Here is a 7,722-nt window from a genome sequence, read left to right on the forward strand (position 1 = left end):
TCACATTTTCATCAGTGACCTGTACAAGGACCTGTAGAAGGGGGCATGCCTCTCACAAGCAAAGGTGCCGCAAAACAAACATGATGAATGACAGGACCTTGATGAATGGTGACAAGCTGGACCCATGACCTGATTTGAGCAAAAGGTTTATTTAAATGCCAGAATCTAAGTTAACATGAAGGGCAGTGGTTCCCAAAGAAGAGAGTCAGCAGCATCTGAAAACTTGTTTCAGATGCAAATTCTCCAGATCTACCCCAACCTATTAATTCAGAAACTCAGGATGGTGGAGCCGATGGTTTTTTTAGCAAGCATCTGAGGAATTCCAAAGGATTCTGACCTCTGCCAAAATTTGAGAGCCACTTGCTTGTGGGTGGGGGGAAGTCACACTGGAGCAGTACAAAATAGGAGACACCTGAGTTAGCATCCATGGCTGTGAGAGAATCTCATTATCTACAGCTCTGTGGATCTACAGTTTTTGTTTTTGACTGCATAGTTCGGTATGAGGGATCTTAATTCCTCAAACAGGGTTGGAACCCGTGCTTTTGTAGTAGAAGTTGGAGTCTTAACTACTGGACCTCGAGGGAAGTCCCTATGGTTCTATCCTCATTTTCCTACTGCTGTGGAAATCTTCCTTACTTTGTGGATCAGGTCACATGCTTATCTCTTCTTTCCACATTCATGCTATAATGCTATTCATTGAACATCTGGATAATTCCTCTGGATAATTCCAGAGGCTGTTAAATAGTGAGAAATGTTGAATGTAGAGTATGATGACATAATAATGGCTAAACAAAACAAAACCAGCAGTCACCACATGCCAGGCCCTGTTATGAGCCCCTTAGATGACTGTTAACTCATTTAGTGGGGAAAGAAATGATTTGATGTGTTTGCAGCCACAGAATGGTCAGCATTATTGGTTGAGTAGCAACAGTTGAAGGGCTGGTTCAGTTACCTTCCAGTGTTTTTGATAGATCACTGTGCCCTTAGTCACTCAGTTGTGTCTGACTCTTTGCGACCTCATGGGCTGTAGCCCGCCAGGCTCCTCTGTGTATTGGGATTCTCCAGTCAATAATACTGGAGTGGGTTGCCATGCCCTCCTCTAGGGGATCTTCCCAACCCAGGGATTGGACTCCCGCATTTCAGGCAGATTCTCTACTGTCTGAGCCACCAGGGAATCCCTGAGCGATCACTAGGTGTGCTGTGTGCCTGGGGACCTTCGGGATAAATAGTAAAATCGTTACCAGAATTTAAAATGTCATCCTCTGTTACCTCCCTCGTCCCCATCCCCTATGGGGAGGAGGTGGAAAAGCATCTGCCTCAACATCTGGAGGGGACAAGAGAAGGCAAAGAAGCCAACACAGGGACAACGAAGGGGAATGGGGTGCAGAGGGCAGTAGCCCTCCAAGTCCCCCAGCCTCCAGCTCCTGGGAACTTGCAGGTGGTTCATCCCCAAAGAGAGGTATAACCAGAGAGACCGCAGCTCCCTGCGGGACTCCTGTCAAGAATGTACTGCCCCGAGGAAGATCCAAAGTTGTTGAAAGGAGCATCATACCTCAGGGCACATTTTTCACCTGGATGAAGGACCAGCCTATGTTTCACCGGTAACTAATGTGCCAGTATTTGTTTTACTGTATTTTACCAGTAAAATGCCCAGCATTGGCCACCTTCAACTCTCTCCTGGATGGTGAGGGTTCAGCAGTGTTGGCCAGGTCGGTGCTTCCTGAAGTGTTCCGAGGCATGCCATTTCCAGGATTCGGCTACCTTTAGGGATTAAAAATGTGTTAGCATGAGTTATGGATGCTGAGAAGCCCTGTAGTCAGTGTGATATGGTGATTTATAATAAGATATATGTGTTTGATCTTCAAGCAACGCTCCTAAGACCCTTGGAATTTCCTGTATTGAAGCTGATAAAGACGTTATTTGTTATGTTAATGAGGTGAATTTTGGAACCCACATGAGGGGAGCTGATTGCCAGAGGAACCAAACAGGAATGAAAGTTAGAACTTTCAGCTGCAAGCCCCTGATTTTCAGGGAGGGGAGAGGGGATGGAGGTTGAATCAATCACCTATGGGCAATGATTTAATCAGTTATGCCAACATAATGAAGCCTCCACAAAAACCCGAAAGGATGAGATTCTGAGAGCTTCCAGTCGGTGAGAACATTGGAGCTGAGGGAGAGAGGGGTGCTTGGTGAGGACTGGGAGCCCCATTCCCTGACTCCTTCTCTCTCTTGCCCTGTGCATCTCTTCCAGCTAGTTGTTCCTGAGTCGTAGCCTTTAATGATAAGTCAGTCATCTAGTAAGGAAACTGGTTTCCTGAGTTCTGTGAGCCACTCTATTAAATTAACTGAACCCAAGGATGCAGTCATGAGAACCTCCAGTCCAGAGTCAGTCAGAAGTACGGTGACAACCTGGACTCGCAGCTGGCATCTGAGCCCTTAACCTGTGGGGTCTGATGCTCTCTCCAGGTGGTGTCAGAAAGGATTTGAACTGTAGGACACCCTGCAGGCGTCCAAGAATCACTTGGAAAAACCCACACACACTGGAGTTGGTGTCAAAACTGTGGTCAAGAAACCTAGTTTCCACTCTTTCATTATGTAGTCTTTCCAAAAGATTTCTTCCCCATTATTGTAACATCCTATTTTAAAGTGATTAAAGAAGACAATTTAGACGATACAAGCTACATTTAACACTTCACAAAGTGGGTAATCTCAAGAAGCTTTTATAGGATAAAGAATAAACAAGGATGAGACAAATAGAAAATATCTGATTAGCTGAGACGAAGCTCCCACCCTTGTTGGGAGAGAGAAGGCCCAGAATGGGCTTGGCCTTTGGGGACTGGCTGACTGGACACCCTGCATGTCTGGGTCAAGCACAGCATTCTCAGGGACATGAATGTTCTCAAATTTCGGATTGCTAATGGGGCACCCTGGAAAGGAGTGACTCCACCTTGGGCCTAGAGATTTATTTTAGCAACACATAGGGTAAAGACTCAAGCACACAATAGAAACATACCAAATAAAAGCAAATCCCTCCAAAACTCTCTCAACACAGCACCCAAAGGCAATCACTTTTATTAGCTTCTTGTCTCTTCTCCCAAGAGTTGATAACACTACAGGAAATGTGCATGGGCACATCTTGGGTGGTGACCTGTAGGGCGGAGGAAGGGTGTGTGCCCCTGGGTTCTAGTGGGTAGAGGCTGGAGCTGCTGCCGAACGCTCCACAGGGCACAGACAGCCCCCACAACAAAGCAGCTTGTGCCCACAGCTCAACCTTGCCTGTGATGAGAAAGCCTGCAGTGGTTTGGAGACCTGAGTGTTATCAGAATCCCCTGGAGGGTGTGTTAAAACACAGATTGCTGAGCCCCACCCCCAAAGTTTCTAATTCAGTAGGTCTGGAGTCCCTTTTCCCCCACCATGTGCTTTTCTATAAGTTTCCAGGGGATGCTGATGTTGCAGGTCTAGGGACCCCACTTTTCAAACCTCTGCCTAGGCCTTCCCTGATCTATGTGGACCAAGTGACACCCTAACACCAGGTCTGGGTTCCACCTGTAAGAAAGGATGACGGGGAGTGAGGAACACTGCCTGCTCTGTGAGCGCCAAACCGGGACACAGCAGAGCCCGTTTCCAGTTACGGTCCATTGGCAAGAACTTAATGGTGTGGCCACACTCCATTGCACTAGTGGCTGGAAGATGTGGTCACTAGCAGAGGCGTGCGAGCCCTGCCAAGATGGTAGAGGATTTCATGACTGGAGGAGGCAGAAAGAATGGACGTCGAGATGGCCTGCAGCTCTACTGAGAGGCTCTCCAGCTCTGAGCCCTCCCTGCTCTCTCTCCCCTCCTCACCTGCTCCTGCAGACACACCCTCTCTCTGCTCTTCTGATGGCCAGCACACTCCCTCCTCAGGGCATTTGCACCCCCTACCCCCTCTGCTTTGGAAGCACTGGTTTCTTCTCTCCATTTGAGTTACTCCTCAGAGAGAGCTGCCCTGCCTGACAGGTACCCCCTGCCCCCTCCTCCCTGTACTCCTCCCCCTGTGTTCTGCTTCTCTGTCCTTGTTACTCAGTGCTCTCGACAGCAGAAGGCATATTTATTTTCTTCTCTGTTGGCCACAGGAAAGAAAGATTTGTGAGGACAAGTCTGTCTTCAGATAGATTTGTGCTGAGCCTTTAAGTCCATGAGCTTCTGCAGTGCTCATTAATCTGGAATATTTTCTTTGGGCTTCTTGCACCTGGTGTGGTTGGCAATAGGCCCTGAGGCTCTATCTGACATTCACAGCTGACCCTTTACCTCTCTAGGGTGGCCTCGTCTCTCTAGATCCTTGGGTTGCCGCTGGGGTGTGAGCCAGAGGAGAAAGAGTGGGCTGGCAGCCGATTTTCCCTAGGAGGCAACACCATTTCTCAAAGGAGCATGTGACAGCCACACCCCTTTAACATAATAGCCCAATCAAGGGAGAGGCCTTGCTTCATCTGATTTACCCCCATCAGAAAAATCATCTCCTATCTAAACAATCTTGACTTACAAGATTCTTAATGGCTCAAAAATGCCTTATCAGCTTAAGCCGATCTAAGAAAATAAACATTTCATAACTGTGATCACACAAGCAGCTCCAGAAACAAAATAGCTCAGCCCTGATGGATAGTTCTCACAAATAAACCAGGCAATCACACACTCCAGAAATAACTAGAATTTCGGTGACTTCATAGGGAACTAAATGGAAGTGCCCTTGCCAAGTGAATGCTAAAGTCATCCCATGGTCAAAATGTGGTCGGGGGCTAGACATGAGCCAGAAACATTTTGCTCCAGCTAGAGCCACTTTTCAAGTGGAACCTGGTTAACCTGAGCCCTAACTGAAGTATTATGCTTAGTTATTAGGGAAAGAGGACGTAACTACAGTGAAATGAACTCATCTAAAGGCTCTGGCTAACACCAAACAGAAGCAGAATGACAGCAGCCAGCGGCAGGCCAGGAATCAGGGGTGACTCAATGTGCCCTACACTGATGGCCCGTGCCGTCTGGAATCACTGTACCATATAACCTGGCAGGGTCCTGTAGGATTAAAATCAGGCCAGGCCTTGGTCCACGGGACAGAGGTTTTCAACATCTGGTTAAACCAGCAGCTGGTTAAAATAAAACCAGTTTCCTGTTATCCATAAAAGGCCAGTTATCAAAAGAAACTCTTTTTCTCAGCATTTTAATTTTTATGATTTCATGGTGATAAGAGAGCTTCCCAGGTGGCGCTAGTGGTAAAGATCCTGCCTGCCAATGCAGGAGACATTAAGAGATCAGGTTTGGAAAGATCTCCTGGAGAACGGAATGGCAACCCACTCCAGTATTCTTGCCTGAAGAATCCCATGGACAGAGGAGGAGCAGGCTATAATTCACAGGGACACAAAGAGTTGGACATGACTGAAGCAACTTAGCACACACACACATGCTGATAAGAAGAAAGGACATTATTTTTCAGGAGAGTGTGCCGTAGCGATTTCTCTGGGACGTGTCTTCTGGGACAAGGTGTCCATGTGACCTCTTTGAGGGTGGATGTGACAGTAGCCCAGACGACATCAGTGGATGCCCAACTTTGCCCACTGGCTCAACTTCGCAGCAAGTGGTGCTTCTGTCAGGGCGGGGCTGCACTCCCTCCAGGTTGTCTGGAAGGGGTCATTTTGTTCAGACTGTTCCCATAAATTTGCCTAAAGCATAGGTGGTGATTTTTTTTACTCCTCAGATTCCAAATCCTTTCAGTAACTGGCTTGGCAGTTCGCATTATGGGCAGTCAACAGAGAGGGTGAATGCCTGGGAAAGCTGTGCCAAACCCGGGCTCAGGACGCCTCTAGGGATGTGCCAGAAACCAGCGGCTCCGGCAGGGTGGGGACCTGTGCAAAACCACGGGTCAGCTGCCCGGCTTCAGGACTGGTAGGCACCATCTTGGCCTCTCCCAGGGTTTTCCAGAAGGTTCTCAAATTTTCTGCACAAGACAGGCATCGTAATCCTGGGGTTTGATGGAGGCAAGTGGGGCTGCCAGCAGCTCCCAGTCAGGGAGTGCCTTCCTCGGTGTTCATGGGTAGGATCAGACCTCAGTGAGCTTAGGTCCTCAACAGAAAATATTTTTCATGTGATGTCTTGGAAACTATTTCTCACAGGCAGAGGCTAGCTGAACCTTCAGAGGCCACAAGCAGACACTCTGGAAACCAAAGGAGCTTTTCTGGGACTGTGTGAAAAGGCTGTCAGTGCCCTTGCAGCTTGTGGTCTGAAGGTGTTTGCTTTCACTCTTCTTTCTTCCTGTTTCTTCCCCCATGAGGCCCCTTCTCAAGGAGGCTCCTTTTATTATTCCTCAGGGATAATAGCCTGATCCTGAAGGCAGCCTTCACTCCAGCTGCAAGAGCTTGGAGCGAGGTGAGGAAACAACCTCCTCTGAAGAGGTGGGTGTTTGAAGCTCAGCTGTCTGCTCTTTTGAGGGCAACTGGCTTTTTTTTGGGGGGGGGGGCATGTCACGTGTCTTTTAGGATCTTAGTTTCCTGACCAGGGATGAAATCCAGGCCCTTGGTAGTGAAAGTGCAGACTCTAACCACTGGACCACCAGAGAATTCCCAGCTTTTTATGTTTTGTTCACAGTGCCCATGACCCATCCCCACCCCAAGACTAATATCCAAACTGTCGGGGGACTGGCTATGAGAAAACAAAGGGCAGTCTCTCTCACCAGACTCCTCACACAGGCCTGCAACAGAACTTGCTTCTCTCTCGACATGCCTACAATTATCAGAGCCTCAGAGCAGCTGGCATCAAAGACTCAAGCTGGAGCCCCCAACACAACTCAGCGGTAAGTCAAGCAAACTCTCTAGGATGTGCCAGCCAGTACAGTCACCACCAGCCACATGTGCAGGCCAAGTACTTGAGATGCAGCTAGAGGGAACTGAGATGTACTATAAGGATAACATACACACCAGACTCTCTAAAACACCTTCTTACAGATTTCATTGTGGGGGGCTCCAAGATCACTGCAGACGGTGACTGCAGCCACAAAAGTAAAAGACGCCTGCTCCTTGGAAGAAAAGCTATGACAAACCTAGACAGCGTATTAAAAAGCAGAGACATTACTTTGCCGACAAAGGTCCATAGAGTCAAAGGTACGGTTTTTCCAGTAGTCATGTACAGATGTGAGAGTTGGATCAGAAAGAAGGCTGAGCAGTGAAGAATGGATCCTTTTGAACTGTGGTGCTGGAGAAGACTCTTGAGAGTCCCTTGGACAGCAAGGAGATCAAACCAGTCAGTCCTAAAGGAAATCAACTCTGAATATTCATTGGAAGGACTGATGCTGAAGCTGAAGCTACAATACTTTGGCCACCTGATGCATGTGAAGAGCTGACTCATTGGAAAAGACTCATGCTGGGAAAGATTTAAGGCAGGAGAAGAAGGGGGAGACAGATAATGAGATGGTTGGAAGGCACCACGGACTCAATGGGTATGAGTTTGAGCAAGCTCTGGGAGTTGGTGAAGGACAGGGAAGCCTGGTATGCTGCAGTCCATGGGCTTGCAAAGAGTCAGACATGACTTAGTGACTGAACAACAACTAATGTTTATATGGATCACATTTTGAAATGATACTATTTTCGATATACTGGGTTAAATAAAACCGACTATTAAAATTAGTGTCATCTGTTTGTTTTTACTTTCTTTCATGAAGTTACTGGAACACTTTAAATGACCTGTGAGGTCCACATCACA

The 7,722-nt window shown here is 47.7% G+C and overlaps 1 long non-coding RNA gene across 1 annotated transcript; it reads left to right on the forward strand.

The window, feature by feature from the left end:
- Positions 1-2,854: 2,854 nt before the first annotated feature.
- On the forward strand, positions 2,855-6,622 carry LOC120862030. Its single transcript, XR_005720682.1, has 3 exons — positions 2,855-2,865; positions 5,603-5,605; positions 6,504-6,622. It is a non-coding gene; the product is annotated as an uncharacterized LOC120862030 (long non-coding RNA).
- Positions 6,623-7,722: the final 1,100 nt, after the last annotated feature.

Source organism: Oryx dammah, unplaced genomic scaffold (assembly GCF_014754425.2).
Source record: "Oryx dammah isolate SB20612 unplaced genomic scaffold, SCBI_Odam_1.1 HiC_scaffold_3, whole genome shotgun sequence".
Taxonomy (NCBI): domain Eukaryota; kingdom Metazoa; phylum Chordata; class Mammalia; order Artiodactyla; family Bovidae; genus Oryx; species Oryx dammah.